At 45.1% G+C, this 16,083-nt stretch overlaps 1 protein-coding gene across 1 annotated transcript in view; it reads right to left on the bottom strand.

The window, feature by feature from the left end:
* Positions 1-16,083, bottom strand: part of LOC121601225 — a gene marked incomplete at its 3' end in the record, with an annotated part of 110,166 nt that overhangs the window by 79,271 nt on the left and 14,812 nt on the right. The gene's annotated exons all lie outside the window — the stretch shown is intronic.

Raw genomic sequence — 16,083 nt, 5'->3', positions numbered from 1 at the left:
ACTACCGGAACAATGCGGATATCCTCCAGATGCCACATCTGCCTCAACTCCTCTGCCAGATCATGATACTTCGTCACATTGGTGGAAAATGTTGTCTGAACATTTTGGTCCAACGTTACAGCAATGTCGATGATGGTCACTCGTTTCTTTCTTTTCTCGTAGACTAAGATGTCTGGGCTGTTGGCACGGATGAGGATGTCCGTTATAATTCCGCGATCCCAATACAGCTTTATGCAATCATTTTCCAGGACCGGATCTGGGAGGTATCGGTAGTAGGGTAAAAGTCGCTCTACCAACTTGTGCCTCAGTGCAAGCTGCTGGTGCACAATTTTGGCAACGTCGTTGTGGCGATCGAGATACGCTGACCCAGCTAGTACTGGACAGCCGGCAATGACATGCTCGATCGATTCTCCTCTTGAGTTGCTCTTTCTGCACCGGTCTTCCACGTCTTCACGCAATATATACCGCCGATAGTTCCTCGTCGCAATTACTCGGTCTTGGATGGCTACCATGAAACATTCTGTCTCCGAGAAAAGGTCACCTCTCACAAGCCAAGTTTTAGATGACACTTTGTTGATATGTTCCAGATCCAGTTGATGGGGGTGCGTCCCATGTAACTCATTCTGTTTCCACGTTACGACTTTTTCATCGACGGTTTTGATGTTGCAATTTAGCTGGTAATCTTGCTGGGCTAGATGCAGGGCGCTGTGTCCGTGATCTGCTTTACACACAGTGCGATATAGTTCATGTTGGTCTTGGCTTTCCACGAAGTAACTTCGCAGGTGATGGATCGGAGAAACACGAAGTGCCTGAATGTCAATGATACCTACCCCTCCTATTTTTCGTGGCAGGGTTACTCTCTCGACGGACGCTTTTGGGTGACTCATTCGGTGCTTAGTGGAAGCCACACGAATTGTTCGCTCCAACGCTTCCAAGTCAGCCTTAGACCATTTCACCATCCCAAAGCTGTAGGTCAACAAAGGCACCGCAAATGTGTTTATTGCTTTCACCTTGTCGCCGGCTAACAAGAAGCTCTTCAGGATACAGCTAAAAGGATGTAAATACTTGTCCTGCAGCTTCTTCTTGATCGCCGTATGGTGTATACCCCTCAGCTGCAGGAAACCGAGGAACTTGTACGTTTCGCCTTGAACCATGTTGCGCATTTCCTCCTGTTCGTTGACATGGAAGCTATCGGCATCCACTACTTGACCTCGGTGTAGATGAATTGATCGACATTTATCGATACCAAATTCCATATGAATGTCGTTGCTGAATCCCTGCACGGTCTTTAACATTTAGTGCAGTGTAGCATATCTGCTATACACTACTTATTATAAAACACACTATCAGCTATAAAAACATTGTTATACACTTTGGAAAGCCAAACCACACCATTGTAACACATTCATTATAACACATTCAGTAAATCAGATCATACCATAGCAACGTAACCGGAAGAATTTAGGCCACACCGTTTATATAAAAACAATTATGACACACTTATCAGAATCAACCGAAACGTATAACATAAGCAGGAACAGTATATGCATTAAACCCAAAACAGGAACTAAGTGACAAGAACCATCGTTCTTGTCAACAAAAGACAAACGTAACTAGCTGAGTGAAAACAATAACTTTCCAACATAAAATCCGGAACCAAATGTGCGAAACCCTTAACTTCATTTGAGTATAAATAAAACCCATTCCGACCGTGACAAGTCAGATTCGTTTGGACTGCCAAGATAGGACATTACGCTGCCTAAAACCTTCGCCTTCCAATTTATTTCAAGAGTTTAGTTATGTCCCCCTTCCCAAGGTAAGGCTTCTAAACTCCAACGTTTCCAGTAAGGGAAACCTCCTAAAGGTTTCTATGATCGCCTGGACGATCAAGTTTTGAAAAGTCTGCTTCGAACAAAGTATGATCCTACATCGATACATGTCAGCGAAACACTGACCTACCGCGACGGTACTCGCGGTACAGTTGTACGATCATCGCGCGTTATGTTGGCATCAGTGAGGTCTCGTAGTTCTTTAGGTTTAACAATTTCAGCAATCTGACGTACCACCTTCATAGATCGATTTCCCCATTGATATTCCTTCAATCGACCAATCTTTGTCCTCGTTGCGTTTATGCGGTTTTCCAGACGTCGCATCCAGGCGGGCTTTTCAGCCTTGGAGCATGGTCGACGTTCGCTGTCTCCTTGCGGATAGGTCTGTAATCCTAGCGTTCGTACAACAGCCAACGCAGCCGAATACACAATTAACTGCAGATCCTCAATGTTTCCCACGCTATGCAAATACTGAGGTAGAACATCTTGGTTTATGATGCTGACTGCAGTTTTCAGGCGGTAAGAATAATACAGTTTTGGTAGTCGGTGACGAGATAAGGGGTCTGTCCCATGGAACTGCGTAACGGCGGTGGCCATCTCGAGGGTTAAATCATCTCGTAACTGTCGGTGTTGGGTATCCACTGACAATCCTGGAGGGGTGGGTTCATACAAATCACGATCCTCACTCGCCCTTGATGTATTTTGGTCAATTGTATTAAGCCCAACAGAAATCCTACTCAAATCGCGCGTGCCCAAATCGCGCATCCTCTCCAAATTCCCTCCGCACCTCTAGTTTGATGAACTAGAGCTCCTCTGGCGTTAGCATATTACGCGAAATAATAGCTCGCTGCCGGGCATACAACTTGTTCAGGTCAAACTAGTGCGCAAACCGAGGGAAACAGTCATTGAACATACCCAGCATCTCCGCTCTGCCGGACATGTCCGTCTCCATCCTTGTGCAAACATAGTAGCAACGGATCACGTAATGGTTCATCTCTCTTGTCCACATAATCTGCTGCCGTCGGCCTCCTGCCAAAGTGAGTGACTGTCGTCTATCAGCAACAGCAACATTAGCAGGTGTAGCATTACCTTGGTGATTTATAGTGCTGCCGTTTCTGTTTTGCGTTCGTGGTAGGGGCTGAGCCCGTTGACTGAAAGGTCGCTCTTGCACCATTTCGTCTTCCAGCCGCTGGACGCTTGCTCTGTCCCCCGTCCTAGGCCCAGCTCCAGTAGGGGCTCCCTCCTCGGGCAATCACATGGTCCTATTTCTCATAGATCGTGTCTCCATTATTAGGGTTAGCCTTCTTTCCCAGAGGCATACGGGTTTTTGCCCAGGAATTTCCTCCAAAAACAAACGCTAAATAGCTTGGTTCAAGCGCCAAAACTCGCCGAGGGTGGTTTCACTTGATCGCCTAGGAAATTGTACCCTTAGCTCCCACTCCTGCATGGTGGATTTTCATGGACGCCCAGGAGTATTGTAACCTGTGCTCCCACCTTGTTGTTGTTGTTGTTGTTGTTGTTGTTGTTGTTGTTGTTGTTGTTGTTGTTGTTGTTGATTATTATTATTATTATTATTATTATTATTATTATTATTATTATTATTATTATTATTATTATATTATTATTATTATTATTATTATTATTATTATTATTATTATTATTATTATTATTATTATTATTATTATTATTATTATTATTATTATTATTATTATTATTATTATTATTATTATTATTATTATTATTATTATTATTATTATTATTATTATTATTATCTGGTCTTCGCAAACCGCAACCAATATTTTGTGCGACTCAATCACACCTCTGTACTCTGTGAATGGTACTTTGGCTCTAGAGAACTCGCTCCCATACGTAACACACTGTAGTATTCCACTTCTCAGTGAGGACTTTCATCATCCTTCATTGGATATGATGATTTATTATCCCGCACAATTATCTCACACCATTAACAGTCACACTCGCCGTACAGTCAATAGAAATTTCTTCAAGACGAATGTGGAACGTATGAATTCTCTTATTGTGTCGTTTGACCGCAATTTTGACTGCTCCAACTTTGCCAGTATCGACGAAGCCACCGATTTCTTTAGCGTTTTTATGCGCTCAGCGATTAATTCCTGCGTTCCTGTTGCTCAACGAAAGTCTGGCCCGATTGGTCTAATGCATCTTTAAGACGGTTGAAAAAAATAAAATCTAAAGCCTACGCAGATTACAGTAGAACGAGATCATCGCTGCATAGGAGAATTTTTTTCGATGCACTGAACAATTATCGTCGACAAAATCGTGTGCTCTACCGCTCCTTCATTCGCCGTACTGACAGGCAACTGTTTTCTAAGCCGACACGGTTCTGGAGCTTCTGGAACAAACGGCGCAATATAAGTAGTATCCCTCCGTCAATGAGCTACAATGGCGAAACTAATATCGATACATCCGATATTTGCAACACTTTCGCCAATCGTTTCGCTGATGCACTCACCCTTCCTGTTCACAACCCTAACACACTAGCAGAGGCCACCCGCAATACTCCATCGGATGCTATCGATTTTATTATACCCAAAATTGACGAAGCATTATTTGCGCGCACACTCAGCGATATAAAACCGTCTACATCATCTGGACCTGACAATATTCCCGCATACATTTTGAAGCATTGCCGTCAATCACTCGCACCCATTCTTGCCAAAATGTTTAATGATTCCCTTATGCGTGGCACGTATCCTGCGTCCTGGAAACACGCGCGAATGGTTCCTATCCATAAGAAGGGCAGTCGACTTCATGCTTGCAATTATCGTGGCATTGTTTCCCTATGCGCTTGTGCAAAGGTGTTTGAGCTCATTCTATACAATCCGCTACTCACAGCAGTTCAAAACTAAATGAGCCCTAGTCAGCATGGATTTCTCCCAAGGAGATCTTCCACCACAAATCTTGCTAAATTTGTTGGTTTCTGCTTCGACAACATGGATCGTGGTACGCAGGTTGATGCAGTATATATCGACTTCAGGGCTGCGTTCGATAGTATCTCTCATGATATTCTACTCTCGAAGCTAAAAAAACTCGGTTTCCTCGACTGGCACATCACCTGGCTACGTTCATACTTAACTGGTCATTCGTACTAAATAAGATCTCATCGTTCTCTCTCCTTCACCAGCTCCTCCGGAGTGCCTCAAGGGAGTATCTTGGGACCGCTACTCTTCCTCATCTATAAATCTATAAATGATCTATCTTTTGTTTTACCGCCAGGCCAACACCTAATGTATGCCGAAGACGTAAAAATATTCGCTCCAGTTAGAAACGGCAGTGACTGTGTACGCCTTCAAATGATCTTGAGAATCTCGACAGCTGGTGCAGCAGAAACGCCCTCCAAGTGTGTGCTGATAAATTCCAGTATATATCATTCAGCAGAGCCCGTTACCCTATCTCGTTTACATACACTATGCTCAACACGGCTTTGGTTCGCACGACATCTGGGGCTTGCTACTCGACCAGAAGATGTCATTTCGCCCTCACATTGACAGCGTTGTTGCGAAGGGAAATCAGCTACTCGGTCTAATTATGGGGACCTGTAGCGAGTTTACCGATCACATGTGCGTCAAGTCGATCTTCTGTGCCATCGTAAGGTCGTGTCTGGAGTACTGCTGCCCGATCTGGTGCCCGCTTGGCGTTGGTGACATCAATCGCCTCGAAGCCATTCAACGGAGAATCACCAGGTACGCGGTTCGACTCCTTCCATGGCAATCCCACCACCCTCGGCCCTCCAACCATCAGCGGTGTCCGATTCTCGGACTTGAACCACTCTGCTCTCGACGCAAAAACGCCCAATGCCTTTTTATATTCCGGCTCCTTAACGGAGAGATCGATCCCCCGGCATTACTAGCCAGCATCAATTTGTTCGCTCCCTGTCGGATTCTTAGATCTAATTTCCATCTCCGTGTACCGCGTACCCGCAACAACCATAGCCAGGGACACCCTATTATACGTATGTCCCTCGAGTTCAATGAAGTGTTAAGGCCGGGCTATATTGATCGTACTCCGTAGTGTAATTTCGATTTTCACTAGCGCATCTGGCGGCGGCTGGTGGAAGCTTTTTTTGGTCATCAAGGGAATGGTCTTGCCGGATTTCAAATTTAAGTAGCTGTTTCACCGTATTTTGATGCGAAAATAGCTGAAATACATGCACAACATATTTCACATACATATTTCAACATTTATCTATCAAATGCGAAGGTTTTCCAGTTCAGTTTTAGAAAAAAAATGGAAAAATAAAGGCCGGGCTACATTGATCGTACTCGCAAGCGTAATTTTGATTTTCACTAGCGCATCTGGCGGCGGCTGGTGGAAGCTTTTTTTGGTCATCGAGGGAATGGTCATGCCGGATCTCAAAATTAAGTAGTTTTTTCATCGTTTTTTGGTTCGAAAATGGCTGAAATACTTGCAAAATATGTTTATCTATCAATTACAAAGCTTTCCCAGTCCAGTTAAAGTGAAAAACATGGAAAATAACGTATTTTCTCGTGCAGTCCCAAATTGTTTGGCAAAATGCTTCGGTCAGCCGCCGCCAGATGCGCTAGTGAAAATCGAAATTACGCTACAGAGTACGATCAATGTATCCCGGCCTTAAAGGATCACCCGGCCTGCGATCACGACCATCAGGGTTGACTTTTCGAAAGTACCCTGTAAGCCTACTTATTTAGAGGCGTTAAAGTTTATCGTAGATAATCTTAAACTCTCGCCAAAGGAGGATCTGTTACGGGTGCATTTACGAACCAGTACACTGTGTGCATTTGTAGATGTGAAAGACGCAAATACTGCGATACGAGTGGTAGAACAGAACGATGAGAGGAACATTATAGAGTACAAGGGAAAGAGATATACTATTCCTGTTACGGTGCAGGATGGAAGTGTTGAAGTGAAGTTGCATGATCTATCTGGAAGAGTTCAAAACGAAGAGATAAAGGAATTTTTTGGTAAATACGGTACTGTGCGTGAAGTGAAGGAAGGTGTGTGGGGCAAAGGGCTGCCTACAGAAGGGCTGCCAAACGGATTCCGCTATGGGACTATGGAAAAAGCCAATACGTCACGATAGCTAGAATTAAAACGTTAACTACGCATCGGGGTCAACGACCGACGTGTAGATACTGTGACGAAGGTGTGCACTTTGGAATGACGTGTGCAAATAATCGCAAGTTTATGCAGCAACAGGGAGAGGGAATGGGGAATGAGGAATGGGGAATGAAGCGAGAACAACGTACGCATGCGCAACAAAGATAGGTGCGAGACCAGCCAAAATATCAGTAAATACGGAATTGGAAACAGACAAACAAGATGAAATGGAATGTGAAAGTGTCGCTTTGAGTGAGGAAACAACTCCAAAAAAAGAAACGGGCAAAAGTAGTAGTGTATTCCAAAAACCTAGTGAAAACATTGGTGTGAGTAAGGATAGCGTGAGTGCCTCTAGCAGTAGCGCAGTAACGATTAAGCATGCTTTTGTGTCGGTGAAGCTGCCTGTACACTATCGAATGATACAAAAAATAGGAACATGGAAGAAAGTGTTACTGAAGAGGAAGAACTGAGTGAGACGATTAAAATAGGAGAAAAAAGACCCATGTGTCGACAAAAAAATTAAACAAGTTGAAAATGAGAGCAGAGATTCATCAGCCTAAAAATAAATTTTAAATAATAAAAATATATAATGCTAAACAATGAATGCTAAACAAATAACTATTGCTGGGGTGGGACGGTAATATATATTTAAAAAAATATTCCTTACACAATTATACAAAACACAACAAATGACATGAGATATCCAAATCATTGAAATAAAACTAACACGTTTACCTATCTGGGGTCAAAGGTCAGCAACGACAACAGCATAGAAGTTGAGTTGCGCACAAGGATGCTGGCTGCCAACCGGTCATTCTGCAGCCTGAAAAATTAGTTCACTTTCCCTTCCTACTTCCATGTCACTCGGTTCGGTCACAACGGACAATGCTGCTGACACCTGTTCCCTATTCGCTGAGCATTTCGCCAATGGTCTGTATAGACCGGAGAGTCAACCTTTGACAGAGTCTGAGGGCATATGGCTTGGTTTAAACTCCGTCGCATGGGCTGAGGGTATTGTCAATGTTAATACAGTCTCTGAAGCTCTTAAAAAACTTAAGCCATCCTTCTCCCCTGGACCGGATGGAATACCAACCTCTGTTTTAATAAAGCCCCCTTCTCTGTTCGTTCCTCTATTGGTAAAATTGTTTAACCTATCTTTGTCTACGTCTTCAATCCCTTTATTGTGGAAGCGAGCATGGCTAGTTCCCATACACAAAAAGGTAACCCGTCTGTCATTTCCAATTACCGTTGCATCTCAATACAATGCGCAATAACCAAGGTATTTGAGCATATTATCCATACCTATGTGTTTAAACTCACCTCTTCTACTATTATCCCTCAGCAACATGACTTTTTTCCTAACCGTTCTACAACAACTAACCTTATGTCCTTCATCTCTTTTGTATCATCCCAGTTAGAGTCAGTTAAAAAAGTTGATACTATTTATACTGACTTCAAATCTGCATTTGATCGTATTCCTCATTCCTTACTTCTAAATAAAATTTCACTACTTGACGTCAATAATCTTTTTGTATCTTGGTTACGTTCGTTTCTATGTGATTGTTCCTATAGTGTTAAATTTAATGATATGTTTTCGACTAACTTTTCATGTAGTGCAGGCGTACCGCAAGGTAGTGTCCTAAGTCCTTTGCTGTTCATAATTTTTATTAATGATGTCCGTACCGCCCTCCCTCCTGAGTGTTTCCTCTGCTACGCAGACGACCTCAAAATCTTTCTCCCAGTTTCGTCTCCTAGTGATTGTATTTCCCTAAAAATATTCTTGATCATTTTTCGTCTTGGTGTTCTAGTAATTCCCTCACATTATGTCCTGATAAGTGTAACGTCATTTCGTTTAGTCGTTCGCAGTCTCCAATCACTTACTCGTACGTCCTAAATTCAGTGCAAGTCAATCGTGTTTGTGTCGTAAAAGACCTCGGTGTCTGGCTTGACAGAGGCCTCTCCTTCAGCCACCACATTGACTCAGTTGTCAATCAAGCGCGGAAAACATTGGGTCTCCTAAAGAAAATTGCTTGCGATTTTTCCGACCCAATGTGCCTGAAGACTCTGTTCTGCTCTCTGGTCAGATCAATTTTGGAGTACTGCTCAGTCTTCTGGTCCCCTACAGCTCGAACCCACGTGGAACGTATTGAGCGGGTGCAGCGATCGTTCATAAGGTTTTGCTATATGTAAAATCCTGGGTAGATTGTCCTCCTTAGGAGGGCAGTTGTCGGCAGCTTGGCCTGGAACTATTAGAAAACCGCCGTTCCCATGCCCAATCCACCTTTATTGCCGCATTACTCCTTGGTAATATTGATTCTCCTTCCCTTCTTTCTTCTATCCCTTTCCACGCCCCTAACCGTGTTCTTCGTAACCGCCCTCCCCTAGTGATCCCTTCCCGCCGAACTGCAGTAAGCCGTAATGACCTCCTTCTTCGTGCAATTCGTCGATTTAACTGTGTATATTCTATGTTTGATTTCAACCTTCCCTTATCCTCTTTCCGATCCCGCATCAGAACCCTCCATAATCCCGAGCTGCCTTAATTTTTAATTTTTAGTTTCTAATTTTCTTATTTTTTTATGATTTTTAATAATTTGTGTTAATTTTTGCTAGGTTAGGAACATAGGTAATAAGTATTGTTTAAGTATTTGTGTAACCAAAAGGTAGACAAATAAATATGAATATGAATATGAATACGAAAGATAGTGCCCCGGTCACTAATGAACTCCAACGGCATTCCCTCTCGCGCTGTGAAGTTGCGGATAGTAAAGATGCAAGAGTTCGTAGAGAGGCTATGCGCAACCTCGATGTGAATTCTTCTGGTGGTGAGGCAGGTGAAAATCACTCCCCACCGTTTTTCGGTTCGTCTTCCGACTACGACTACCATCGGTCCGAAATAGTCAACACCTGTGTACGAGAAGGGATGTTGAAACGCAGCTAGCCGTTGGTACGGAAGATCTTCCATTGCAGAATTTTGTGGTGTGGCACGTCGCACTTTGCAGTATTGACAACAGCGTCTTACTCGGTTATAAGTGGCTTTAAGTTGTGGAACATGGAATTTGAGTCTTATTTCGTTAATCGCCGTTTGATGATTGGCATGTCGATATTTGTGATGGTACCAACTAATCAGCAGGCCGGTTGCATAATGCTGATTTGGGATGATAACTGATCGCTTGGTATCATTGCCAACGAACACGCATTTATCAATCCTTCCTTTCATACGCAGCACTCCTTGTTTATCGATTACCGGGCTCAGTTTGTACAACGGACTTGCTTTGTTAAGTGGCTGTTTCCACGGATGATTTTGTAGCTCACTATCATCGAGTAATCTAATATCATCCTCATAGTGATCTTTCTGTACTTGCTTGTAAATTGCGTATTCAGCTCGTTCCAATTTATCATGCGTTAACCCTCCTTGCTGCTTAGTCCTTTCTTTTCGGCAGTTATTAAAGAAGCGGTAAACATACGCAACAGCCCTTACCAATCTTTGCCATTTAGAAAATCGAGTGAACTCGATAGTCGAAGTGTTAATCGAGTGATGAAGCAAAGTATGACGCATTTCTTCATATGTCTCTCCTGCTTGATTTTGATTGTTTAGCCACTCGCTGACAGACTCCCATAGAAAGTCAGGGACACGGAACCATCTGCTAGTCGGGCTGAGTGCCGGTACTTTCTGCCATTTCGTGCCTTCATGGCAATGTTTCCCTTAGTGGATACCCAATTCCAGTCACTAGCATTTGTGGTCTCGATGATCTCGCAAACTCGTACAGCCACAAACTGGCTGTATCTTCTATGGTCTGCATTTATCCAGTTTATAACCGTACGTGAATGTGTCCAATATACTTCACGATTGATGTGCAGCCGATGTGAGCCCTTTATCGTCTGGGCTAAGCGTGCTCCTATTACTGCTGCTTGAGGCTCAAGCCTCGGTATCGACGTAAAGGTTAAAGGAGCAACCTTAGTTTTCGAGCCCACGACCCAACGGGACAAAAGTAGAAAGCTTGGAGCAAAATAATCGTTTGTCTCCCTCTATCCTCTATACCGCGCTTGCTTGCACTCATGCCCGAGCGCTCGAGTATATTCTCTCAGAACTGAACATTCGCAGTTCAACCCGTGCAGTAAGAATTTATGTGTTAATGTAGCGAAATTTGTCTCTGTATATCATTCCCCACCCCAAAAGCCAACATTCACTCTACACGCACGTACAACACAATACAAAAGGCCCGCTGTGCAAAGCGACGGAAGGCGTTATGGCGTTCTGAGAATTTTATCATGCCTTCCTTTTCTCTCCAACGGCAAATTTGTCGAGCAGCTCGTCGAGCTACCCGTCCCTGGCTCCGCCTCATACCCCTCGCCTGAGCACGCTGCCGAAGGTTTGGATGTGTTGGTGCGTCAGACGGCCAATCGCTGTCAGCCGTCGTCCGTGCTTTTTCCCTCCATAGCGCCATCTCTTTCTCGCGTGTGGTCAATGCTCGCGAGTTGTTGTGGCGCCTAAAAATGCCGTTAACAAACATTGCGGCGATGAAGTTGCATTTTCACAAATCAAACAAAAAAAGCGCAATGAGTTCAATTGCTGCAATATAAAAATGACTAAGGAATCGCTAGCACGATAGAGGGTTTGCTGTGCAACGCGCAGAACCCTAATTCGCATTAACACATTCAGCCCGGCGCTGAATTTCATGAGCTTACCGTTCCCCCGGCATCTAGAACGCAAGCTGATTGTGAAACCGGTATACTGGAAAGTTCACTGGCAGTCCCTGGGGCCTGCCATCGAACTTAACGTGTTAAGCATTAAGCATAACTTTGCTACACTAAGCTTTTTTGCTTTCGTATGGTGTAGATTACACAGATATGCTGAGCCGTCTGCGCAAGGGTGTGAGTGTGCGTGTGTGTGCAAAACTGCCGCCGAATGTATGCTTTTCCGGAATGTTATGATCCATCGGAAAGGAAGGTGTTCATGAAAGGCGGAAAGACAAATTGAGACCCCTGTAAATGATAGCTGATGACCGGGAGGAGGGGGTACTGGCATACAGCTGTTAAGAGATTGAACATTATACTTAAATTGCTGGCGGGGTGGGGGGGGGGGGATTGGCGATGGAACCCCTACGATCATCGGTCACAGGCCCTAAAATTGTAGTCGCCATGGGGGGGGGGGGGGGGGGTGCAAATGGTTCTCCTGCCATGGAGCCCCAATGACCATCTTTCCGGGGGCCCTTGTCGCTAACACTCTGTCCACTTGTAGACATACGGCATACTACAGACTAGAGATCTTCGGTGACCGCCTAGTCCGCCTACCGTTAGATCCACCGCTGGTTCATGACGGTGTTTTTTTTTACTGTGGAGGTGCATCCTTCCCCCTGCCTGCTGCGTATGCACCGGGCAGGAGACAGTGTGGCAGTATGAAAGTTGCACACTGGATAGGAGCGGGCCCGCAGCACCGCCATCATTCCGCACATCTGCATGCCCGTCGTGGGTTCTAATCGCGTATGAACCGTCCGTCATAGCAAGGGATTAGTCACCGGCTCCGGCTACGTGGTACTCAAGTCCTGAAAAGGCCGGCATGATCGCGTTGGTTATTACGCCAATAATAATAATAATAATAATAATAATAATAATAATAATAATAATAATAATAATAATAATAATAATAATAAAAAGAACTTAGCATAGCAGTCCACACTCGGGTAAGAGTTTGTCTTGACTTTGTTGCTGCTGGGCTACCGCTGTGACGAGACAAATACACGGAATGCACTCGACCAAAACATGAACCTACCGATCCGAACCCATTCCAAGGCATTGCCGGTCAACCGGCGTCATGATAACTACTCCAAACCAACAAGCCACCAGATTCTGGACGGACAGGTGCAGCACCATACGCGCACCGTAATAAACAAATCCAGAATCCTCTTTTGTATGGATTCAATTCAAAATGTTGTTTCCACTTGCGAGCGCTAGCTGAATTAGAAATAAATGTGCAACAAATCACACGCACGTTTGCTTAAATCATGTGTCTTTTTAATACCCCCAATAGCAGAGCCGATCACAAAGATGCCAATGCCAATGGTTGTGTTGTCTCTCAGGTAGCGAGATCGAAAATGCATGGACTTTGTAGCCGCAGCGGATGAATATGTACCCATAAGAATCAAATAGTTTTGGGGTTTCCAAACGCACGCACACACACAAACACACAAACATGCGCGCGCAAACTCACACACAAACACGCATGCGCAAACTCTCACACACACACACACACTCTCTCACACACACACACACACACACACACACACACACACACACACACACACACACACACACACACACACACACACACACACACACACACACACACACACACAGACAGACACACACACACACACACACACACACACACACACACACACACACACACACACACACTCACACACGCACGCACACAGGCACGTACGCGCGCACGCCAGCACGCACCCACGAAAGCTCGCGCACGAGCACGCGCCCCCGAAGTCGCGCACGCGATCACGCACCCTCCACCAAAACCCCCCCCCCTCCCGCACGAGCGAGTACGGCTACCTTATCGGTAGAACGGCTGGTTCAGCTATCTTGTAGCACATCCTCATCCAAAGCGCCGGGCGGGGTGGGTGATCGCGACATGATCGAGTGAACAGTCACTTTCCCCGCGCTGTGTGCATGTGTGTGTCAAGACCCGAAAACTTGTGACAAATTTCGGCACATTTAAAAAAAATATTTTTTTGCCACTATATATTGTGCTGCATGATGCTTAGAAGGTCGTTGAAGCATCAAATTTGTTCAAATTAAAAATATATTAGATTAGTGTTAGACGTTCTCCTATACTTGTTTTAAATAGGCTTCGTCACCCTCGATTGCCACGGGCATCGAATGGTCTCATCAGCAACGGCACGAAATAAAATAAACCATCAATACACCGATAACACTTTAAATCCCAATCCAGCTTCTCCCACAGCGTCTCAAGGTCACACACAAATTAATAAATGCTAACACCCACCAATAACAATACACAACCGCAATGCACATATATGAATCAACGCATACATCACAAACACCCAATCAGCTGGCGGCGGAAGGCACGGGTAGAAGCGCAAGTAAGGCAAGGCAGGGTGAGGGAGGGAGAAGAAGCGGACGAGAAAATGGGCGCCAATATTTTTAAATTTTTTGACCGTTTTTTTGCTCCACCGCCATAAATAGTTCATCCATTTCGCCAACAGATGGCGCTAAACTTGCTCGACCCAGCGCGGGAATCGCTGAAGTCCAGCGCGGGAGACTAGGCCAAATCTACGCTGGCCAGCGCAGATTTTGGTACATTTCCTGCGCGGGAAACTGCTCGGTGGATGGCGGTGGAGCAAAAAAACGGTCAAAAAATTTAAAAATATTGGCGCCCATTTTCTCGTCCGCTTCTTCTCCCTCCCTCACCCTGCCTTGCCTTACTTGCGCTTCTACCCGTGCCTTCCGCCGCCAGCTGATTGGGTGTTTGTGATGTATGCGTTGATTCATATATGTGCATTGCGGTTGTGTATTGTTATTGGTGGGTGTTAGCATTTATTAATTTGTGTGTGACCTTGAGACGCTGTGGGAGAAGCTGGATTGGGATTTAAAGTGTTATCGGTGTATTGATGGTTTATTTTATTTCGTGCCGCTGCTGATGAGACCATTCGATGCCCGTGGCAATCGAGGGTGACGAAGCCTATTTAAAACAAGTATAGGAGAACGTCTAACACTAATCTAACATATTTTTAATTTGAACAAATTTGATGCTTCAACGACCTTCTAAGCATCATGTAGCACAATATATAGTGGCAAAAAAAAAATTTTTTTAAATGTGCCGAAATTTGTCACAAGTTTTCGGGTCTTGACACACACATGCACACAGCGCGGGGAAAGTGACCGTTCACTCTATCATGTCGCGATCCCCCAACCCGCCCGGCGCTTTGAATGAGGATGCGCTACAAGACAGCTGAACCAGCCGTTCTACCGATAAGGTAGCCGTACTCGCTCGTGCGGGAGGGGGGAGGGGGTTTGGTGGAGGGTGCGTGATCGCGTGCGCGACTTCGGGGGCGCGTGCTCGTGCGCGAGCTTTCGTGGGTGCGTGCTAGCGTGCGCGCGTACGTGCATGTGTGCGTGCGTGCGTGCGTGTGTGTGTGCGTGCGTGCGTGCGTGTGTGTGTGCGTGCGTGAGTGCGTGCGTGCTGGCGTCCGCGCGTTCATGCATGTGTGCGTGTGTGTGTGTGTGTGTGTGTGTGTGAGTTTGCGCGCGCATGTTTGTGTGTTTGTGTGTGTGCGTGCGTTTGGAAACCCCAAAACTATTTGATTCTTATGGGTACATATTCATCCGCTGCGGCTACAAAGTCCATGCATTTTCGATCTCGCTACCTGAGAGACAACACAACCATTGGCATTGGCATCTTTGTGATCGGCTCTGCTGTTGGGGGTATTAAAAAGACACATGATTTAAGCAAACGTGCGTGTGATTTGTTGCACATTTATTTCTAATTCAGCTAGCGGACGCAAGTGGAAACAACATTTTGAATTGAATCCATAGAGGATTCTGGATTTGTTTATTACGGTGCGCGTATGGTGCTGCACCTGTCCGTCCAGAATCTGGTGGCTTGTTGGTTTGGAGTAGTTATCATGACGCCGGTTGACCGGCAATGCCTTGGAATGGGTTCGGATCGGTAGGTTCATGTTTTGGTCGAGTGCATTCCGTGTATTTGTCTCGTCACAGCGGTAGCCCAGCAGCAACAAAGTCAAGACAAACTCTTACCCGAGTGTGGACTGCTATGCTTAGTTCTTTTTATTATTATGATTATTATTATTATTATTATTATTATTATTATTGGCGTAATAGCCAACGCCCGGTCGTCGTAGAGCCGGTCTGGTGGTGCAGTCGTCAACTCGTACGACGTAACAACATGCCCGTCATGGGTTCAAGTCCCGAATAGACCGTGCTCCCATACGCAGAACTGACTATCCTGCTATGGTAACAATAAGTCACTGAAAGCCAAGCTCACTTTACTAGTGGGTACTGGCAGGCCTTGACCGACAGCGGTTGTTGCGCCAAAGAAGAAGAAGAAGAATAGCCAACGCGATCATGCCGGCCTTTTCAGGACTTG

Source organism: Anopheles merus, unplaced genomic scaffold (assembly GCF_017562075.2).
Source record: "Anopheles merus strain MAF unplaced genomic scaffold, AmerM5.1 LNR4000042, whole genome shotgun sequence".
Classification (NCBI taxonomy): domain Eukaryota; kingdom Metazoa; phylum Arthropoda; class Insecta; order Diptera; family Culicidae; genus Anopheles; species Anopheles merus.
Note: the sequence above shows the minus strand (reverse complement) of the source record. Positions and strands in the feature narration are given on the sequence as shown.